The following is a 20706-nucleotide window of genomic DNA, read 5'->3' as shown; positions in this document are numbered from 1 at the left end:
AGGCAAGAATTTCCTATGCTCTCCCAGCCAGCTGGTAAGCTCCCTGGCTCAGCTCCCTGCCCACCTGCTCCTGCCATGGATCTGGGCAGAGGAGGTTTGAATCCAGCCAGTTACTCTTCCTTACCCTGCTCCAGGGAGCTGCGCCCACCAGACACCGATGCCAGGAGATGCGCTGTGGAAGCCCACCTTTGGGCTGCCCCTGGAACCAGCTCCTGCCTGCAGAGAAGTCCTTCAGTGAAGAGTGACGGATGAAGGAAGTGGGAACAGAGGTAGCAGGGACACACCCTGCAGCCTCCTCTGCTCCCAGAAGATGTGCTCTTGGGGAGAAGGGGCAGGGAGTCTGAATTAATGGTTTTAAAGTTGGGGGAAGAGGTGGAACAAGTCTTAAGAGTATGTGGGAGGACACAGGAAAGAAACCCAGAGAACTGCTGATGCAGATTCTTAGGTCAGTATAATCAGCAAAGGATCATGCAGTAAGCCAGGAATGAAATCACAGCTTGAGCAATGATTTTGTGCCACTAGTAAAATCCTGCAGGGAGTCGTCATTGACAGGGTAGGCTTAGCCTGGCTTTTTCATATTTAGGAGCAGAGGTAGCTAAAGAGCTGAGGGGAAATGATTTATGAGGAAAGACCTAAATGCTTATTGCTAGGTTAAACAACAAGTAAGGGCAGACATAACAGCCTACAAATACCCATAGGAGTGTGAGGAATTGTTTTGAACAGCAAGATAGATTTCCTAAGACTGAAGTGCAGTGGCTTGTGATACACTTGCCCAAACGGCTGAAGTTTTGTTGGTCATGACTAGCCTGGGCAAAGCACGAGCAAATGAAAGGCAAGGAACAATTCTGTGTTGCTGGACGGGTGAAAAAGATTATTCAGATCTGCCCCATGTTCAGATGAGCTCCACTTCTTCATCACTGGAGAAGCTACCTGCAATGTTCAGCAAGGCACAGGAGTAGGAGACAGCATTCTGGAGACATACTGCAACTGCTTTTCCCATTACGATTTTCGTGATAGCAGCAATTACAAACCTTCTCTTGAAGACAGTCTCAGGTTGATTGTATAGAGGAAGAAGTCACATAGCTGCTATTGCAAAGGAATAAGCACACAAGATCACTCATAGCTACAACGACTATTCACGACAGCATTTTCACTACTAACATCAAATTTATCCTGCACAGAGGATCAGTGTTAAACTCACACCCTATCTCATGCCCCTTTTAAGTCCCTGAAATAGCTCTTAAATGCACTTACACTTTGTTCTGTGCTGAGCACCTGCATGAGGGGTGAGATCCAGCCCAAGGTCTGTTTGAGGGAGGTAAAGAATTCAGTAGGAGGCCCGGGGGGGCATGCCTGATGCTCCACTACAGCTGCTGGGCTACACTGAGCAGGAATGCAAGGGGAAGGGAAGGAATGCAAGGTAAAAACCAAACAAACAAAAAAGACCTTTGAACTTTGTTTCACAGCAGGGCATCGCAACTGTGGCAAGGTCAGGAACAAGAGGCTTCAACTAGCAAAGCAGAAAAGGAGAACGGGATCGCTTCTGAATCCCTCAGAATTGCACAATTATTGCCTAATTAAAGGAAATAAATACAGGTAAAGGGGAAAAAAAGAGCTCCTACATAGTTTTGCATTGCGGTAAGGGGGAGGGGAAAGGAAAACAAAAACAAAGCAAATGCACAGCCACAGGAAACAAATGTAACCCTAAGATACCTTCTATCTCCCTCTTTTCTGGCAGATGCCTCGTTTCCAGTCCCTGTGGACTGGTGTGCGCACTTCCTGCCCTGACTGAGACACCGGATCACTAATGCAGAGAATTGCTTAACTCAGGGGTGGCAGGAACCTAATTCTCACTTAGCCCTGACTCCTGAAAAACAACCCCAATGCTGGTGTCCAGGGACAAGAAAGAAGAGACTAACTGTTCCTTGGCCCCTGCATGGAGTAAGAAGGCAAATTCCCTGCGAATACCCCAAAAACTATACAAGACTTTATATTTTTTCCGGAACGCAAAAGTGAAGAGGTGGGGAAAAAAAAGAAAAAAAAAAAAAAGAGGAACCACGCAGAAGCATGCCTCCTGTGGTGAGGGGAGGGGCATGGAGAGAAACCCAGGAGAGCTGGGGAGGGATTAGTTTGGCTGGGCATCATTAGGTGGGTGAGTTGATGGCTATGTGGTTTCAATGCATGCACAGAACAAAACACATTGCTAAAGTGACATAAAGAGAAGACATAATTTCAGAACTATCTAAAAACAAACTCCATTTTGTTTCACATCTGAAGGCTAGGAAAGAGCTGACCATCCTAGAGGAAATTCCACTCAATGTCATAACAACATTTCAAGGCATTTTGAAGATTAAAAAGTAGATTAAGGAGAAATTCAGGTACAAAAAAGCAAAGAAGTCGAAGAACTCTTTGTCAAAGGGTTTACAAGTGGCAGGAAAAAAAGTATTGAGGAAGAAAGGCCTTGTAATTAAATCCTTAACTTGAGATTCAAGTTCTTCTCACTTTAGCTTAATGCCTAAAACACATTCACAACAAGAGGTGCCTTATAAATTTGTAAACACTATGTTGCTTAAAGGTACAAGATTCAATACCAAATTTCATAATCCATGGCACGCTGTCAGGAGGCTACAGTGGGAGTAGCCGACTGACTATGCAGTAGCATCGTTCCTGTGGTAACTATATCTGAGAAAATTCAGGTAGCATCACAGTACGCAAACTTGTGCCAGGGAGCGATTTTGAGTCCATTGTGTCTGTTTCTGTGTCGAGGAAGGAAAGTGTTTTTCACCTTCCAGACTTGTTTGGGGCTTTTTAGTAGGAAGCTAAAACAATTACCTGAACAGAGCCATACCAACTGTAAACTTTGACAATCCCAAAGAAGCATTTTCTGTCATACAATAGCTTTCAATAAATGAGACACATTCTGCCCCTTACTTTTGTTTCATTAGTTTTTTGGTGTGTCACAACACATTGCACTAAAAAACGAGGTAGGAAACAAAAAGAAGAAAAGAATCCTTATTGTGAATCTCTACTTTTGTCTGGAATCCTTTTCTGGATGTTTATGGCATCCCATAAAGTTGCTGAAACATGCCTGCTGTATTTTTAATTGTCATTTTAAATGCCAAAACCCAGAAGTCTTGCTTATATTGTATGCGAACACAGTGTCTGCTTATGTTCAAACCCCCAGGCACTTTAAATAACTCTACTGTACACAGAGAACGTTGTTCATTTTGTTTTTACAATTTTTGCCTGTGTAGAAGGAGCTCTAATGTCTTGAGAACATAAATGTATGTTCATAAGCAAGGAGCAAGATCACAGCTGGAATCTACCTGAGTCTTGGATCATATTTCAGCAGTGGCATGAAGCAAAAAAGCAGCTTATTTCTCTGTTTAATTTATAAGAGCTACAACTGGAACAGCACATACTAGACTTACTGACGTAACGCACAGGTGAGTGCGTGTTACAGGTCCACCTCTGTGCCTGATCCACAGGGAATATCAGACTCTTTCAGCCAGACTTAAGAGCTGTTGCTGCTGTAGCCCTAGAGGAACCTGGTCCAAATGCTGGTGTGTTAGTAAAGGTGGCAGCTGCCATAACAGACTTCTGTGTAGGCTACAAACTTGGGGCATAAAATGGGGGTCTTTTTATTGATTCCAGAGAGTTTCATACCAAGCCTCCATTGTTCTGTCTTAAAGAATAAACTATTACAGAGAACTCATACGTGAATTTGCTTTTTTCTTTCAAGGATTAAACAGGAGCAGATCGTAATTTCCTTTAAATGCATCTATTATTCATGAGTATTCAATAAGTTTTATTATGGGCTTAAAAACAACAGCATATATATCTTTAGACTCAGTTCAATCTGCTCCCTACCTGTGTTCTGAAACTCACATTTTACATTTAGATGTGATTGACCATGAAAGTTACAGGGTAATACGTGTTCCCTGAGTAAAGACACAGACAAGTATCTGGCCAATGTTCATTTTTCACATTAGTTTGCTGTAAATAATCTTACAAGCAATTTTGCCACTTCCTTTCTGTAGGAATCTCTGCAAGTAGGTTAGCATACTGTGGCTTGCAGAAAGCTGACACACAGTATTTATGAACAGAGAGGAAGTAAATTAATTTCAGTGTTTGATTCAACATTGGAGAAAGGCTTTTTGCAGTATTTATTCACCCACAGTAATAAGAGAAGGTACGGTCCCTCCTCTAGTCCGGCCATATTACTAGACAAGGAAAATTCTGTTGAGTTAGGACTACAGATGAGGGGTGAAAGAAAGAGATGCTTCATTTCTCAGTGTGCATCCCATACAGCCAGTCCTACAATGACAGTCCAGCTGTCATTGTTTGTTACGTGCGCAGTAGAGGAATAGGTGGAGAAATGAACCATGCATGTAAGGTAACACCCTTTGTTTAAGCAACTACCATTTTTTGCAATTGCATATACAAGGGTCATTTGGGGTTTTCCTTCCCTTACAGTCTGGGTTTCCTGAGAGGAAGAAGAGCTGAAATACAGGAACGAGTGGCTGCACACCATTTCCAGCAGTGTAGCAGACCTTCCTCATTGACACAGGTTTAGGAACCACATCTGAATCTCCAAACTTCCTGATGTTCTCCCTTTGAAAGGAGGGAAGATGGGGAAGGCGATGGGTGGAGAGGGTGAAGAGGTGGTTCTATCCTTTTAAAGGCCTTGCAAACACAGCAGAACTGCTCCCATACCCTTAAATCTATCATAAAAAGTAGGTTGCAATACAAGTGGGAAATGCAAGGAAATGTTTCAACTAATAAATGTGCTGGACTGGCACCAAACTTCTGCTTAAAAAGCTGTTTGTAATAAACAACGATTACTTACATCATTGCAAGATCATTACAGGACTCAGAGATCGAAGAGTACCTGGTTCATCTGGTTGAGACCTGGAAAGCACAGTGTCACATATCAGCAAACAACACCAGCAATCAACATATTTTTTACGAGGGCTGTTAGAACAGGAGGAAATGTTCAAACCCAACCTGCTGGGCCACTCTGTGACCTAATCCTAGCCAGAGAGAAGAAAATCTGCCATTCACTAGAGCACCACCGATAAAAGAGAAAAACTTCAATTCGCTAGCTAAGAACATCAGTTTGGGTTGTACTGCAGATCACTTTTAAGACTCCAAAAGGGTTAATGGGACCCTAGAGATAATAAATACATTATGCAGCTGTGTAGGTGCTAGGAAGATGAATATAGGTTGATTTTTACAAACTTAACCTATGCAGAGTGAGTCATAATTTGTACCTTGCGTCATTCAATAAATGGGTCTTTTCAAAGTCAACCTACTGTGAATGGGCTGCTAGCTCTCGAAAAGCAAGAACCCTGCTCTCCTGCCCACAGGCTGCCTAGTTGTAGGATCAAAAAGCTATTCTCCCTAGATTACACTGTGATGGAAATAATAGGATCTAAACAAACAACTACGTGTTTGTGGGCTTGCTCTTAAAAGGTCTAAAGGTTTTGATTGAAACAAATGTTTTTATATCATGAAAGATTCATTCTTAATCATAAATGTGCATTCTTCTCATTGCTACTGCTGCTGTGCCTCGTAACATTCTTTCTTGATTCAATTATGCCTCATGTCAACTTTTTAATTAATACTTTCATTCGGAAAACCTTGAAAGTTTAGATAAATAACATTTGCTTTTGTGCATTGCAACCGTAAGCTTCTGTGTGAAGGAAATTTTTCTATTTTGTAGTCACCCAGGGGAAAGAAAAGCAAGTAGAGAGGAGGTCTGCATGTTCACAGGGATCTCAGCACTGAGAAGACAGAATAATCATCTTTTGTTGAATGCGAAAATAACGAAAAACAAAGTAAACAATACCCTTTTGTTCTGCACAAGAAAGGAAGGGCTTTAATAGTCTTTAAACGAGATAGAAAATTTCCATCCAAATGGAACCATGGAGTAGGTAGACACATTACAACGATTTGGAGTTCAGTGATTAAATTTAATACTGTGCCAAACAGTGATTAGTTGATGAAGGGCATTCATAAATAGAATAGAAACAAGGGAAGTGTGGCTCCAGTATAGCATTGGGCCTCCAGTGCAGTTTGGTGTTAGGCTTTCTACTTTAATAACAGGGTCAAATGAAAAAAAGTTTAATTTGATTTATTTCCCTAAGGAAATCCAGTGGAATTGTAAACACAGGCTGACTGGTACATATTACTAAAACTTCAGCATTCGGGGTCAGATCCAAGAAAAGGGCTTAGGTACCAACTGAAGCGCAGAAACGTATCCTTTTCTTCAGCATTTTTCCAGCTCGCTAACTCAATTGCCCCCGCTCAGAGTACTGGTACATGTGAATCCCATTACTAGACACTGAATTCTCCTAACTCACTGTGCGGGCAAAGTAGTATCCTAATTAAGGCTTCTGAATCCCAGCCTCAGAGCTGGGTACCCATGTCCTTTATGGATCTTTGCCTTAGTGCATTAAAATCCCTTGTTGAGCCCAGTGTGACACGTTGTCCTTAACACTGTACATACGTGACTAACGATCCAGCAGAATAGGAGCATAAATCCTTTTTAACTTAGCTGTGGTCTCTCCTAAGCCTGTCCAACCCAGGCAGCAAGCATGTGGTGTGCAGAAAAGTCAGCAGCAATACATGAGCCCCATGCACACAGATAGATCAGGCCAACTTCAGCAAATAGTCACTGGTTTTGCAGAGGAGGACAAGCAAGATTGTCCCCTGGATTTATACAATGAAAAGTTAGCCCCTGAACTCTGAGAAGTGACCCTTGAAGGAAAGAAAATTTTCACTTCAGTTTCCGCTAAAAGAACTGCTCCAGCCCATCCCAGTATCTTCAGTATCAGTATCTGAAGTCTCACATACTATAAGCCTCACATAATATGTCTCACAGAATATAAGCAAAATCAAGCTGAGATATACGTGCAGCAGAAGACAAGGCTCTTCTATATGCAGTTCTTCTCCTTTTCTATCACCATCTATTCCTACAGCCCAAGCAAAGGCCATCATCATTCTAATTCGAAGTAAGTCCTCTTACTTTAAAATCTGTTTTGGACCAGACCTGCTCTTAGCTGCATTAGTATGAATCTGCTGTCTTTTCATGGACTTTCTCCAACTACATTCTGGTGTAAGCAAGAACAGAATCTTATTTTGGTGATAATGTGCAGGGTTATGCTAAAGGTCAACACTGGGGCAGGCCACAGATTTTGGTGAAATCTCATTTATTTATGGGGAAAAGAATTTACAGTTATGAATCACTACAACAGCAACATGGTTTAAAAAATGATAACTTGTAGATAATGTTTCAAGCATCTTGCTTAAAATTTTAAATCCATCCATCAATTTACAATAATTAATCACCAAGCATGTTATGTGTGCTAAGTTAGCTGCAGCTTTCATTACAGGAAAATAAAAAAGTCTAGGAAAAACTGTCTTGGATTCTCTATTTAACACTACAGATGAATGGCTGTGTAAAGCTCCTATCAGTATCCTCCGTCACACGCAACTTCCCTGACTGCCAGAGGGCCTGGGAGCTTTTCTCATCAGTGGCAGAAGCAAGTGATTTGCACCTTAAAAAAATTTCAGACTTATTCTTTGCGTATGATTTGTGTTCCAGGTGGTGGTAAGAGGTAAATCCTAGAGGCTTTCTCCACAATGGTTGAATGCCAAGAAGCAAAGCAGTTTACTGGAAGAGCAGCAGCTTCTAATGTCTTTGCAATGACAGCTTTAACCAGAAAGGTAAAATATTTTATATTCTGCGAAGCTGAGTTAGACCATTTTGGCAAAGAGTCTGTCTGTCTACCAAGGGTGGGGTAGGTATTTACTATCTATATAATGACTTCCCACTGCAAGTGGGTCAGGTAATTCAAATAACTAGCCAAAACTGCCTTTGGTCGAGCCTGGTGGAAGTCTAGCCTGTAAGTAAATAGTCCCTCTGCTACAGAGTGCACATCCTCCGTCATGTGATGTCTCAGCCATTTCCTGGTACTGCCACTCCAACAAATACTTCACTTTATCTCCCTCCGATTGTAACATCGGCAGTTTCACCGCTGAGGTTGCTGTTGCTGCACTTTCTGGTGTCACTGGCCTGTTGTGAACTGAAAAAATACCTGCTGAAAAAAACAGTCAAGCACTTGAATGATACCAGAGGGTCCTTCTTTCTCTGCCTTTGTTGTAGCACACCAGGCAATCATCCAGTTTGTCAGTTCTGCTTGTCCAGCTCCAAGCCAAATGTTTCAGAATCCAGCCTGCACAAATAATCAGGTTTTAAACAAAAACTGCAGCAGAAGATCAGCTTGTTGCATGTGATCAGTGTAATGCTTGGCTTTCCCTCAACCTGAGCCTGGATGCCTTACATTAAAACACGTGGATTGTGTTTGTTCTGGCATTTGGAGTGGGGTAGAAGGTATTGTATGTGGGGGGTGGGGTGGTAAATCCCAAACTCGGCAAGATTGCAGAGGTGCTGCCTTGCGCAGTGGTTAAGAAATAACTCATTTCTGGTTGAAATGTTAAAGGAAAGGTATGAAGTAACTTGAATGGTAAGAAATAACTACCAGCTCCTACCCGGTTCCTGCAGGCACTATGGATGGAGCAGGCTCCCCTGTCCGGTGGCAAATCTCACTTCTGCACAAAGCAGCCTCCCCAGTCAGCCTGTGCAGCTCCTGAGAGAGCTGCTGGGAAAGGATGTAGTGGTTATTGAAAAGATCCTGCAAGTATTCAGAATACAGCTGTTTGCCAAAAACACAGTAGTATGGCTTTGTTCACAATAAACATTTTGGGTCACGCTGTTCATATTGCACCAGTTCACTAAATTGTCTAGCTCTGAAAGTGAGCGGAAATTTTGATAAGCTTTGCAGTAACAACTCCTTCTAAGAAAGTCAAAGTTATTACAGCAGACTGCAGTTGAACTACAAAAAGAGAGGTCCTGAGGAGCAAGGAGATCCTGCAGACACAAGTCAGCATGACCAAGAGGTGTCACCATGTTTCACAGCTCAGTTCTTTACTAGAAACCAAGTCAGCAAAACAAAAAGATGTTCACAGACTCTAATGGGCTCTGGATTAGACTGATGTCTTCTGGGGAACAGCTTCATGAATCCTGGCAGTTTAGAGTAGCTCTTTTAAAACAAATGAGCAAGTTAGTTCATAGATGGACTATGTTATCATGAAGTTTTTGCTTGTCTGTCTTTCAAAACAAGCATGCTCCTGTAAAGAATGAATGTCAATATTATTCCTAAATGTATTTGAAAATTAATACTGTAACCATGTGTCACTTAAAAGTACTCTGTTTTGATCTTCACAAGGTTATCCCAGTTGCTTCGCCCCATAAAATTAACCACAAACACAATAGTGAATGAGTCAGAACACAAAGCTGACTCTAAGAGAAGGGATAAATGCCTCCGGAGAGCACAGCAAGCAGGAGGCACGAAGTAAAGTTAAGGGTGCAGCAGTGTGTAGTAACAGATGAAAGAACAGGGACTGGGATAAAGAGAGAACACTTTTCTGTTAAAATTCTCATTTATTTCAAGCTCCTCCACCTCCCACCAAGGCAAATGACTCTTGCAAGGTCTGGAACACCTGATCTGATGGACCAAAGTCTGAACTGGAAAGACGTGAGCTGCAAGATGCAAGCTCTGAGCAGGAAGGTGGCCCACAGGCTCTGGCACTTCTGTGCAGGGGCTTTGAAAAGAGTTTCCGAGGGGCTTACACAAAAAGTTCTTTCAAAAGTGCTCCATAAAATACACCTGAAGAAAGACCGTTAGGAGGAGACTCGGTTTAGCTCTGTTCTCTTCTGTTTAGCTCAGGTGTTGTTTTTTCACACACAGAAACACATGTACAGACTTAGTACACCATACAATGCCTCACTAAAGTCATCAAGTGGTGGTTATAACTTCATCCAAGATCAACAAGGTCTTTTTCCACAAGGGATCCTTTGTGTTTGGGAAGCCTTTGCCCTGAATTTTACTGTCTCCCAATCAACTAACAGGTGCTCTGCAGTCAAACACAAGCTATTTAAGGGCAACCTGCATAACAACTTCCCAGGCTGGCGAGCAATCTGAACTAGCAGTTAGGTACTGGAATGGGTAAGTTTTATTCAGACAAACAGAAACACTCCCAACAGGAAAAGAAAGGGAGAGAAAAAAAAAAAAAAGAAGGAAAATGATATCTTTCGTGGTTGCCATTTAGTTTTCCCTTTTGTATGTTGGCATAACTCTCAAAGAAGAGAATGAGGTTCCCAAAACCAGACGCTGTGGTAATCTGACATTATACAGTGGTTGTTCTTAAAACTTTCCAGTTTTGTTTCAGTCAATAACATAATGTACTGATTGTGTATGTGATATTTTCTCCACTTTCACAGGGCACATATAGCCATATACTGCTAATACTGAAAGCATGTTATTTCAGGGAATTTGACTTTTATTTTTTTCCCTGGAGAAAGCACTTTGGGGTAGGAAAAAAAATTAAAAAGCTCTCTCAGCTAGATGCCAGATGTGTCATTTTGCAATGTAAAGCCACGCCAGAATTTTATAAGCCGTGCAACTACTCATTTGTGTACCATTCCCATATCATATTTTTAAAGTTTCTAGGATCATTGTATTGTATGGTATAAAATGTGATGTTTCTCATATAAATATATAATCCTGTTAAGAGGATTGTATATATGCTGCCTTATGTCCCCAGATGGGCAGAACCATACTCCTGTTTTCTTTGGTCTAATGCCACCCAGGAAAGGCTTCTAGATTGTTATACATTCTTGTGAACCAGAAGAGACTGCTGCTGTGCTCCTCTACTGACAGTACTAAAAAACATGTCAGCCAAACTCAGAGGATGTGGGAAAGATGTCCGTGCCTTGCAGTGCATTCAGATGAGGAAACAGAGAGGAGAATATCAAACAAAGACAAAATATGCGTCGAAGTCTGGTGTGTGCCTCCAGTAACTTGTTGAACTGCAAGGAGCAATCATTGCTTTCACTTAGTCAATACAAGAGTAAGCAACAGGCTCCCATCACAACCTCATCAGAGTCCCTCCAGTCGCAGAGACAGAGGGCACAGGGTGACACTTGGTCTAGAAAGTAAGCTGGTTCAAATGTGCACGAGAAGGCCTATGCAAGCAGTATTGCTGGAAAGAAGTCTTCTGGGCAACAAACATGCATGAGCCCTCATGAACTCTTGGATGTATAAAGTAATACTCATTTGCTGAGATGCTATACAATTACTCAAGTGAAATGCATCCCTGCAGAATTGCTAAGTTTCCAGGCAATGATGGAATGATATTATTCAGGAGACTGTGACATTACTGTAAGTGCCATCGTTTCTGCTACTGTAATGTTTCAGTTTGCATAAAAACAAAACTCTTGCCTCTTCTCTGTCCTCTTCTTCCCCTATGCCAATACACAAGTACTGGCACTGCATCTCTTTTATATTTAATCATAACTATTGATATTTATGGAGCATGTGAATACATGGACAGGAGAGACAAAGATGAAAGATGTTCATTGGCACTGCTGGCTGTGAAACAAGAAAGGTTGTGTCACAGGGAGCATGTCAAACCCATAAATAGCAGCTATGGTGTTATAATAACAAAAAAGAAAAGTATTTTTACTGTGTAGTCTTAACATGTGTTATACCAGGCCCAGTAACACACACACACAGAGGAACAGCCATAGCAGCGAGAACCAGCAGAGCTCCAGAAACTATTCCATAACAAAAAGCGGCAGGGAGGCCAGAGCATCACGGATGCAGCTAGAAGACAGACAGCATCTTCCCATGTACAATGGGACACTCACTGGGATATACACGGCTCTGCATATGAACTGCCTCTGCTGGCACCAAAAAAAGGCATTGCTTGTGCACAACCAACTAATGGCTAGAATTAGATACGCACAGGGGATGGCAGCTTACATCATTTCAACCTGGACAGGCCTGCTAGACAGACCGGAGGTCAGCAGGTGCAGAGACTTGCTCTTTGAAGACTCTTACTCAGTATCAGTTGAGCAACAGGTTATCAGCGTGGGTTGCTTCCGTATACGGTCATGACCCGTAAGAGTGGAAGAACTTGTTTTGTCGTAGTGGAGGGATTTTCCTGAACTAGGTTAAATAATATTTATTTAACTAAAGCCTGCAGTTGCTGGAGCTGCTCTGGATTGACATTAGCATAACTGAGATCTTTAATCTTCTTTCATCTGCTACAATGCAGAACTTCAGCATCTATTTGTTTTTGTATTCATTCAATGTTCATACCAGAAACTCAGAACTGGTTTTCTGGATCCCTCGATCCTTCAGACAGAGAAATCTGACAATTTCTCAAACCACAGGAAACTTAAAAATAGCACTTGTTCCAGCACAGCTACACATTGTTGTTCTTGAAATCTGGGTTAGAAAATACTTACAGAGTCTCTAAAAGAGAGGGGCCTGAAGCAAAGCGTCTCTATTACTGCATTCCTTTATTTAAACAATTAACCCTGTGAATACAAGAGCTACTGAAGCCAGATTCGCTATTGATTTTGTTCCTTCAGACTAATTCCTACATGGATTCCCCAGTGTCTGGCAAGTGTTTCACCTCCACTGCAATCACCCCCTGGGGAAAGGGGGAGGCACAACAGCGGGAAACACACTCGGGCCTCTGCACTGTATTCAACTTTTTATTTTCGCTAAACTTACAGGATTTTATTTTCAAGACCTCTACCCTTCTAATTTGAAGAACAGGTTGAAAAGTTACTGGAGGAGAAATTCAGACATTTCTTTAGCAAACCATGGTAAATATTCTCTCAGCCCTGCAAACTTTATCACTTGAAGGAACCAGGTTCTAGTGACAGTTTTGCAGAAATCCACTGGAGCACTCTACAAAGCGCTTTTTAGGATTACTTCCAGGAAAGCAGAATACAAACCTCACCTGGCACAAATCAACAGCCTCTACTGAAGGCAGCAATTTTGCATTTATTTACCCTTCACCCTCATACTTCAGGGGGGCTACCAGTGCTGTTTGCACTGGAGGAGAAGACCCTCATAGACTAATCTAAAGTCAGTTAACAGCTCCAGATTTAGACTCAGATGGATGCTACTGTGGAGTGCTTCTCCCTGCTAAATATGCCCACCAAAATGTTTTATTAGCCCACACAGCAACTGCAGCTGCCTCCTTCTCCCTACCTGAGCACACTTGCATTTAAGGATCTTTCTGGCTAGCAAAATTCAAGACATTACATTTTCCAGCAGCTGGTGCAGTCTAATAAAACAACAAAAGAAGAACAATATATGTTTCACATTAATCCAGTTTAGGGACCTACATTTACTTATGCATTTGCCTATTTTTAGCAGCCTCTCAATATTATACACTACTTCTCTTCCCCCTTTTTTACACTTCAGGTGCAATATTTCAACAACTAAAGGGATAACTTTCACTGCAAAGATGCTTAACAGTATTTTCAATTATAGTCTGCTTGTGAAGAGCCTACAGCGTAAGAACTGAAGACTTCCTCATAATTCTTTTTAAGTACAGGCTATTAACAAAGGGCTGTAAGTGTCCGGACAGAATCTACGCAGAGTGAAGAGGTTATGATTTGCAAATTATGTTTCTTTTCCAGTGTAGGTGGATCAGTATGCACTTGGGAGTAAATCAGCTATCTTTTGGGAATGTTTCCAGTTAACTCCATTCTAACCACATTTGCTTTGCTTGGTTCTGCTTCAGGAACTGAAACTAGCTTGGCTCCAGCACTAAATAACTGAGCAGGAAATAGCAGAAGGTTTACCATATACAGGCTGGCCAGGGGTGGAGCGATACATTGAACTAAAAATACAGCAAAGATTCGTTTGGGGAGATTCAGATTGGTTCCATTTTAATTAGGAGATATACAAGCTCCCAATGCTGGTGATTAAGTTATCTTCATTGAAAACACATTCACATAATCAAATGTCACCATGCTTCAGAAAGAGAAGTATTGAGACATAAATGCTTAATGCCCCAAAATGAGGATCTGGTCAAAAAATGCATTTTGTACTTTGTCAGTTTGTCCCTGTGCCCTTTAGCAGCTACAGTGCCTCCCTCTGCCCCATCCCACACACTATGGGGTCAGAGGAAACTTTTAGCTGCATATCAGAAAATTCAGTAATAATGCTAACCTGATGATAGGAAGTTTAGTCATGGGCAGGTATGGTTGAAACTGAGGGAAAGGTAGGAATAGCCTCAAGCACTCAGATGAAAAGTGGCAAGCAAAATACAATGCTGCAAATGCTATATAAAATTTGAGGAAATTTTGGCAAGGGAGTAGTTGCGAACCAAGTCCCCAAGTCATTAACAGGACAGAATTGAGAACCAAAATATACTTACAATCAAGACTTCAAATCCTTCAAACTACTGTCCAATCTTCTCATTAACTTCCTATAAAGATGGAGTAAAAAGAGTTTGTTTGTGCCCTTAGCTAGCACCGATATACACTAAGGTAGTAGCATCAGTGCAATCAGTGAATCAAGGCAAAACAACCAGAAATGAAATCCAGTTCCAGACTTGGGTAGCAAACTCTAGGTTTGACCCTATGTTATTCTTTGAACAATAAATATTTTACTGTCTCCCAATCACATTCTGGAAGAATGAATCCTACTCCAGATCTTAACCGGACTGCAAAAATAAAACCTAGACAGCTCATTTATTGATACTATGAAATATCCAAACAAGTAATTTTATTGCTATTAAGCAAAATATAACAGCTGGAAAAATAAACCTCAAGCTGTCGTTGAGAGTTCAGCTACAGAAAGTGAAATGGTTGAAAAAACCAGAAAAAGCACTTCCCAAGGAACGCTGAGAATGGGGTGAGCCCCAGTTGCTCTGATTGCTGGCAGATCAGTGTGGCTGTTTGGTTTGATGGATGAAGAGATAGGAAATCAGGTGGGAAAGTGCCCCCACGAAAGTAAATCTGCATTGTATCTAATCCACTAGGGAGGAAAACTGTGGGAAAAAAATATTGTTGGCAAAGTATGAGGCACGCAAGCCTGCTGCACTATTCTTGCTCAACTTCAGAGGAAAACAGGAGCACAGATGTTAACACAGGGGTCTCCCCAGTCTGGAAAAAAAAAAAAAGGCAAAGAAAAGAGTGCCTATCCAAGAAAGTTACTCCTATCATTACAAGTCTTTCCAGTTCTATTTAAAGAAAGCAAAAGAGCCAACAGAAGAAGCTGTGTTTTGCAGCTCTGCATAAACACCCGCAGATAAGGGTGGTACCAGGTGTCAGCTAGCCCTGCAAAGTCACTGAAATGTCAAGGATTGTTTTTCCTCTACTCCCTTTCTCTTTCCTCCGACTGGGAACTGCCAATGTTTATTTAAAAGATATCCCTTGTATTTGGCAAGAATGCCAGCAGGGCAGACGTTAATGGATTATTATTTGAAGCTGGAAGCCAGCCAAGGTGATAAGGATAGCCTGCCTACCCAAAGGCCCAAAGCCATGCCATTAACAGTGGGAGTCAGAAATGAAATCGTCCTGCCAGATGCTTTGCTATACTGAGTACAGCAGAGACTTTAAAAGCGAGCTGCCTCCAACTTATTTTGAACTGACCTATAAAAAATAATTAAATAAAAGGCAGACACAGGCTATAATGGGGGACTAATCCATCTGCAAGACCCAGGTCTGATTCTTTCTTTTGCAGCAGCGTGGAGAATTTGTTCAAACCACCGTGAAGTCACTGCAAATGTTTCTGTTCACTTCTCTGCCCTTGAACTAGATCTCAACCTGGAATCCCTGAACTTAACTGCTACAAGCAGCACAAGTGAGAGAGCTCATTGCATTGCTGCAGCTTCAACAGTAAAATAACAACAAAAACATGCCTCAGTTTTAGCTCTGCTCCAAAGAGGAGGAGCATGTCTTTGTGTAGCTATCCCCACAGGAAAACAGTTAATGCCAGTACCCCCTGAGAAGGCAAGCCTGAAGGAATGTGATATTTTATGTCTGAGATATATTTAGATTAACATTGTTTACTATTAATCTTCTTCTCTGCAAAGCCCTTTCTTTCTCCACAGATGAAAAACGACCAGTATCACTCCACCCTTGTTATCATATGTTCTTTGGAAGACGACCTTTTCCATGGCCCATCAGACAGCTTACACTATAATTAAGGTGCTTATAATACAATTTGGTAAAAGCAGGAGCTGGGGGCACAGTAGCATTTACAGCTGTGATTGAAAGCCTTAAAGGTTATGTGGAATTTACCAAGCAGTAATTTTATCTGTTTGGAACTGGCAAAAAAAGAAAATTTGTGCTCATTTGAGAAGCTGGTCTGCCACTAATGAAGTTGAAGTAAATGGAGCTGCTTTCCTACTTCTCATGAATGCAGGCAATGAAGTATTAGCCCAGACAGGTGTTCCCTCCGAAAACAAAACACGCATAAAGATTTAGCTACTTTTTTTCTCTGGATTTCTTTTTTCTCACCTTAAACATGCCTAAAACAAACCCAGAGGCTCACATACTCACATACCTCAGGGAGAACACACAGCCCACCTTTGCTGGTGATCTCTCCTGGCTCTAACGTGGACCACATTAAAGTCTGGTTCAGAACATGGTAACACCCTCATGTAGAGCAGTCAGTCATTTCATAGCAAGGGCGATGGCTAATACTTCCAAAGGAAATTCAGTGCCGAAATAAAAATACATTTCTTTACTTACTTCTGACATTCCCTTGTGCCTTTGTGCAACCGCTCCTGAGGTTTTTAAGCAGGACTGTTCTCTGAAAGAGAACCAGCAGCACAAAATTCAGACATCTGGAGCTGTCAAGCCATCCTCAGTATCCAGGCAGTCATAAGGAAAGTGCTGAGTACATAGGTCAAGAGAGAACTAATCTAACAGCAAACCTGCAGTCTGGAAGTTGGTCTGGCTTTTCTGTCTGCTTTTCATACTATGTCAGTATTGCAGACATTTGAGTATTTGTCCTGTAGCTAAGGCAGCATAGTATGGCTGATTCTGAATGGTTCTGTCCTCTCCCTACTAATTCTCTGAAAGAAGAATAAGGAAGGGAAAAAAACCCTCTTTTTCATCTGATATTCCTGACAAGTTTCTTGATGGGAAGATATGTAAGGTTACAAAGACAAAGTCTTTTTGATAGATGCATCAAGAATTAAATGAGATTGAAGATATTCTACTTTCTGAAGGTAATTTACATTTTCAGATTAATGCCTAAGCAGGAATACACAATTTAACCGACTCTAGACTTAGTTTACTACATAGTCCCCAAGGAGAATCTCTGCAACAGGAAGGTGTTAATTGCTGAAACTCTACTGGGTTCTCAACAGTGAAAGTTACTGAATTCTTGGATGTAACTTTGTATCAGCATCAATTCCTGTGGTGATTATTTAATGTGGAGGTGGTTTGGTGTCTAAGTGCCTTGGTCTCATAGCCATGAATTACTAGAGCTTAAGAAAGGTAAGTCACCCATGCAGGCAGCGTAAGGGGTCTCCAGGCTGTGAGGGCACAGGCAAAACAGTTTGTAGAGAAAAAGAGTACAGCTGCAAAGAGGGATAAACAACTGGGCCTGTAAATGCCATTTATTATTGTTTCTTTATCATTCACTAGGAAACAAAGATTGTGTTTCTCAGCAGCAGTTTTACCATTACAAACAGCAATCTGATTCCATGGTATCACAGCTTATTCCTAGCACTAGGAGTGGGTGCACCAAGGAAGGACAGATGGAGGCTGTGCCACAATCAGCATTCAGTAGGGTGTCTGTCTTCACCCACTCATCTGCCTTCTCATTCCTCTCTGAGTGCACTGGGACTGCTTCGACCCCACCCCATAAGCTGTTTCTTCCATGCTGTCTCCTTAGTTGTTTTTCAAGAGCTTTCTCGCTGCCCACATGTGTCTCCTCCTCCTCCCCTTGGATGCTGTTTTCTACAGAAGCAACAGATTGCTGTGATGTTGTCCTTTTGATCTAATGAGAAAAACTCCCACAACAATGATGTGCATGTCTGTCTTTCCATGTTATTTAGCAATGGGGCTTGGACACACACATCTCTTCCAGAATCCTACTTTTTCTGTAGGTCCTACCTTTCCTGCTACTGATGTCTCAGCTTAATAAGCCTTTCTCGCCCCAGCCCCAAATCTGCATTGTTTTCTTTTGCTCTCACAGGGCAGCCATCAGAGCCCTGACACTTTACCTGCCCTCCCTGTGGACTGCTGCTACTATGCTCCAAGACAAAACCTTTCACACACAGCAAGTGCAGAAATTACCTCGATCTCACTATGTATAACCTGATGTGTGATGCTTGCAAAGTTCTTAGTCATTGTATATTTGTCCACGGCTTGAGCGTAACACAGGATTTTCTGAAGTCAGACACAAAAACCTAGCTGGCTTCATTTGGGGCAGTATGGGCTCCAGGGTCCCGGCTAAAACACCAGACAGCACGTGTCCATTTTCTCTGCTACCTCACCTCTGACAATACCTCATCAACAGGATGAGCTCTTTGTGGTTGAGCTTTACAGGGATATCAGGTTTCTTTCTCATTTTTGCTCATGATCATCTTATGCCTGAATCATGGACTCAAGGATGGATTTTAAAACTGGCAATGATGACTCCTTGTACTGATACTATTCTAAGATCTCAAAAACCTATATTCTCACACAAATAAACTTAGCCTTTCAAGTAATCCGGAGAAAAGAAGAAATAGTTGTACTTATCTTACTACAGACAGTGAGGTAGTTACAGATCTGCCAAAAGACAAACCTGGGCATTGGTGGTAAGAGAACTCAGCTCCGACACTTGCTACCCAAATTGTTTTCTAAATCACTTGGAGTATCAGCTAACAAATCATCTGAGTCTTTGTGCTGTGGTTAATCTCAGTGTAGAAAGCAGCACTGCTTAGCACAAAAGCTAACTCTCACTGACTGAAGAAAGTCTACAAGTGCATTTTCTCAGTCATTAGAAGTCATACCTATCAAACAAACTTAGCGGAATAGACAAGATCAATTCTTTGCCTCTCATTCCCCTCAACAATGTAACACACCTCAGGATTATGGGGTTCTTTTTAGAAAATTTTCCTTTACACATCTTTCTCAGCACTTTATTGGATCACTTATATTTCTCTATAAATTCCACCTGCCTTCCAAAGTCTCCTGTCTCCCCCTACAACAGCACTGGTGGGCTCTTTCTACCACTGGTACTGACTCAGCCTGGGACCATGTACAATTTGCTACAACTCCCAGGGCAGCAGTTTGAACCCCATAAAACAGCTACTTCACTTCTGGAGGCTTGAAAGACTTATGTATGCCAAGTGCTAGCTGAGCTCCTCCCATGCAGACACCTGATGAGAGTGTCACAAACTAGTAAGGGTCCAGTCAGCAAGGATGCTGTGCTCTCTTGAAAGACACAGTCAGAAAAGCAGGTCAGATATGGTGTGGGAGATGGGCTTCACACACCAAGGCTGGCTGCTCCTACACCTCTCCCCCAGAGCTCCACTAGCAAGGCCACAACATTAATCTGTGTGACACATCAATGTATACATTGGGGAACCTCTTGGAAGTTAGGACCTATAAGCTCCTGTGCGAAGCCACCTTGAAACATCTGGCAAGCCCTAGGCATAGCAAGGACAAAAGGGTCTATGTTGCATATGTAACTAGTTTGAACTTAATCTATTCAGCATATGATGCAGAGTCCTCTGTACGTTCAGGGACCAACCAGCAGCAGGACTCCTGTGTGCTGCTGCTGATATGGGGGAGGAAGTCACCCAAATTGGGGATCCCAGCTTTAAGAGAGCAACACATGTGGGATTCTTATCCAAGAATAAAGTGTCTTTCCATCACTGCCATGCAGACTGAATCTCTCTGAGAGGATGTAGACACACTACGCAAGACAAGTCTCACACATGTGCATACCTCTACTCTTTTCAAACTTCAGAGTGCCCATGTTTTTGCTGGTGTAAAACTGTCTTTTTGGTCACAGCAAGGCAGGACTGTGAGCATCCATTCTGAACATACTCCCCGAGAGCCCAACCGTGTACTCCAGCTGTTCCCATGCACTTCATTAAAGTGGAAAGAACAAAGAGCAATGCTCCTGGAGCTGTTAGGTTGAATACAGGGTTTCATTTGCCCGTTTGCCTCATTTTGCCATCATCTTGAAGGCAAAAATAGGGGGTGGGAAGGCACCAGGAGAGAAAAGCATCATAAATCATTGACTGTATTAGCAGGAGGCTGGATTGGCAAGCCATGCTCATTTAGCTACCTTAAACTTCATCCAACCTGCTTATCCCTCAGCTGCAGGAATAACAGACCACTTGAAAGGTAATATTTTTGCTATTAGTGAAGAAAGGAAAAAATGTGATCTTTGCCGTAGCATGGGAATAATTTTTCCAGAGCTACATAGAATGAGCCTGAGTGAATACTGCTATTTTTGGCAATAGCCCTCCTGCTTAGGTCACATCAATAATTTTAATGCTTTATTTGTGGTTTGGGCTGTAAGCAATGGTGAAAGCCTGCAGAGAAAAAAAAAAAGTGGCAAAATTTGCTAAATAATTTTGAGTTCATGACATTCATAAAAATACATGAATGTTTTTGGAATTCTCAGAGTCCATACATGCTCATAAAGCTGAGCTATGAAAGCATTTTATTTTACATATGCAAACATCACTGAATTACTCTTTATGAGGTTTTAATTGGACCTTTAAGGTTTCAGTGGTTACAATGACAGACTGTCAAACACATTCTTAGATTCCTGTGTCTTGCAATGCCGTTAATACAGAGAATCTCAT

General features: G+C 41.8%; 1 protein-coding gene across 10 annotated transcripts in view; it reads right to left on the bottom strand.

Annotated features, from left to right (window-relative positions):
• Nucleotides 1-20706, bottom strand: part of FGGY (FGGY carbohydrate kinase domain containing) — a 322392-nt gene that overhangs the window by 231312 nt on the left and 70374 nt on the right. For 7 of the 10 annotated variants that reach the window (XM_054834558.1, XM_054834553.1, XM_054834557.1 and 4 more), the window contains one exon: nt 4850-4911. The gene's annotated coding sequence lies outside the window, so the exon portion shown is untranslated. Of the gene's footprint in view, nt 1-4849; nt 4912-14313; nt 14365-16636; nt 16698-20706 lie in introns of all 10 variants that reach the window. The other 3 variants (XM_054834554.1, XM_054834551.1, XM_054834550.1) reach the window with 2 other exon arrangements.

Source organism: Grus americana, chromosome 8 (genome assembly GCF_028858705.1).
Source record: "Grus americana isolate bGruAme1 chromosome 8, bGruAme1.mat, whole genome shotgun sequence".
Classification (NCBI taxonomy): domain Eukaryota; kingdom Metazoa; phylum Chordata; class Aves; order Gruiformes; family Gruidae; genus Grus; species Grus americana.
Note: the sequence above shows the minus strand (reverse complement) of the source record. Positions and strands in the feature narration are given on the sequence as shown.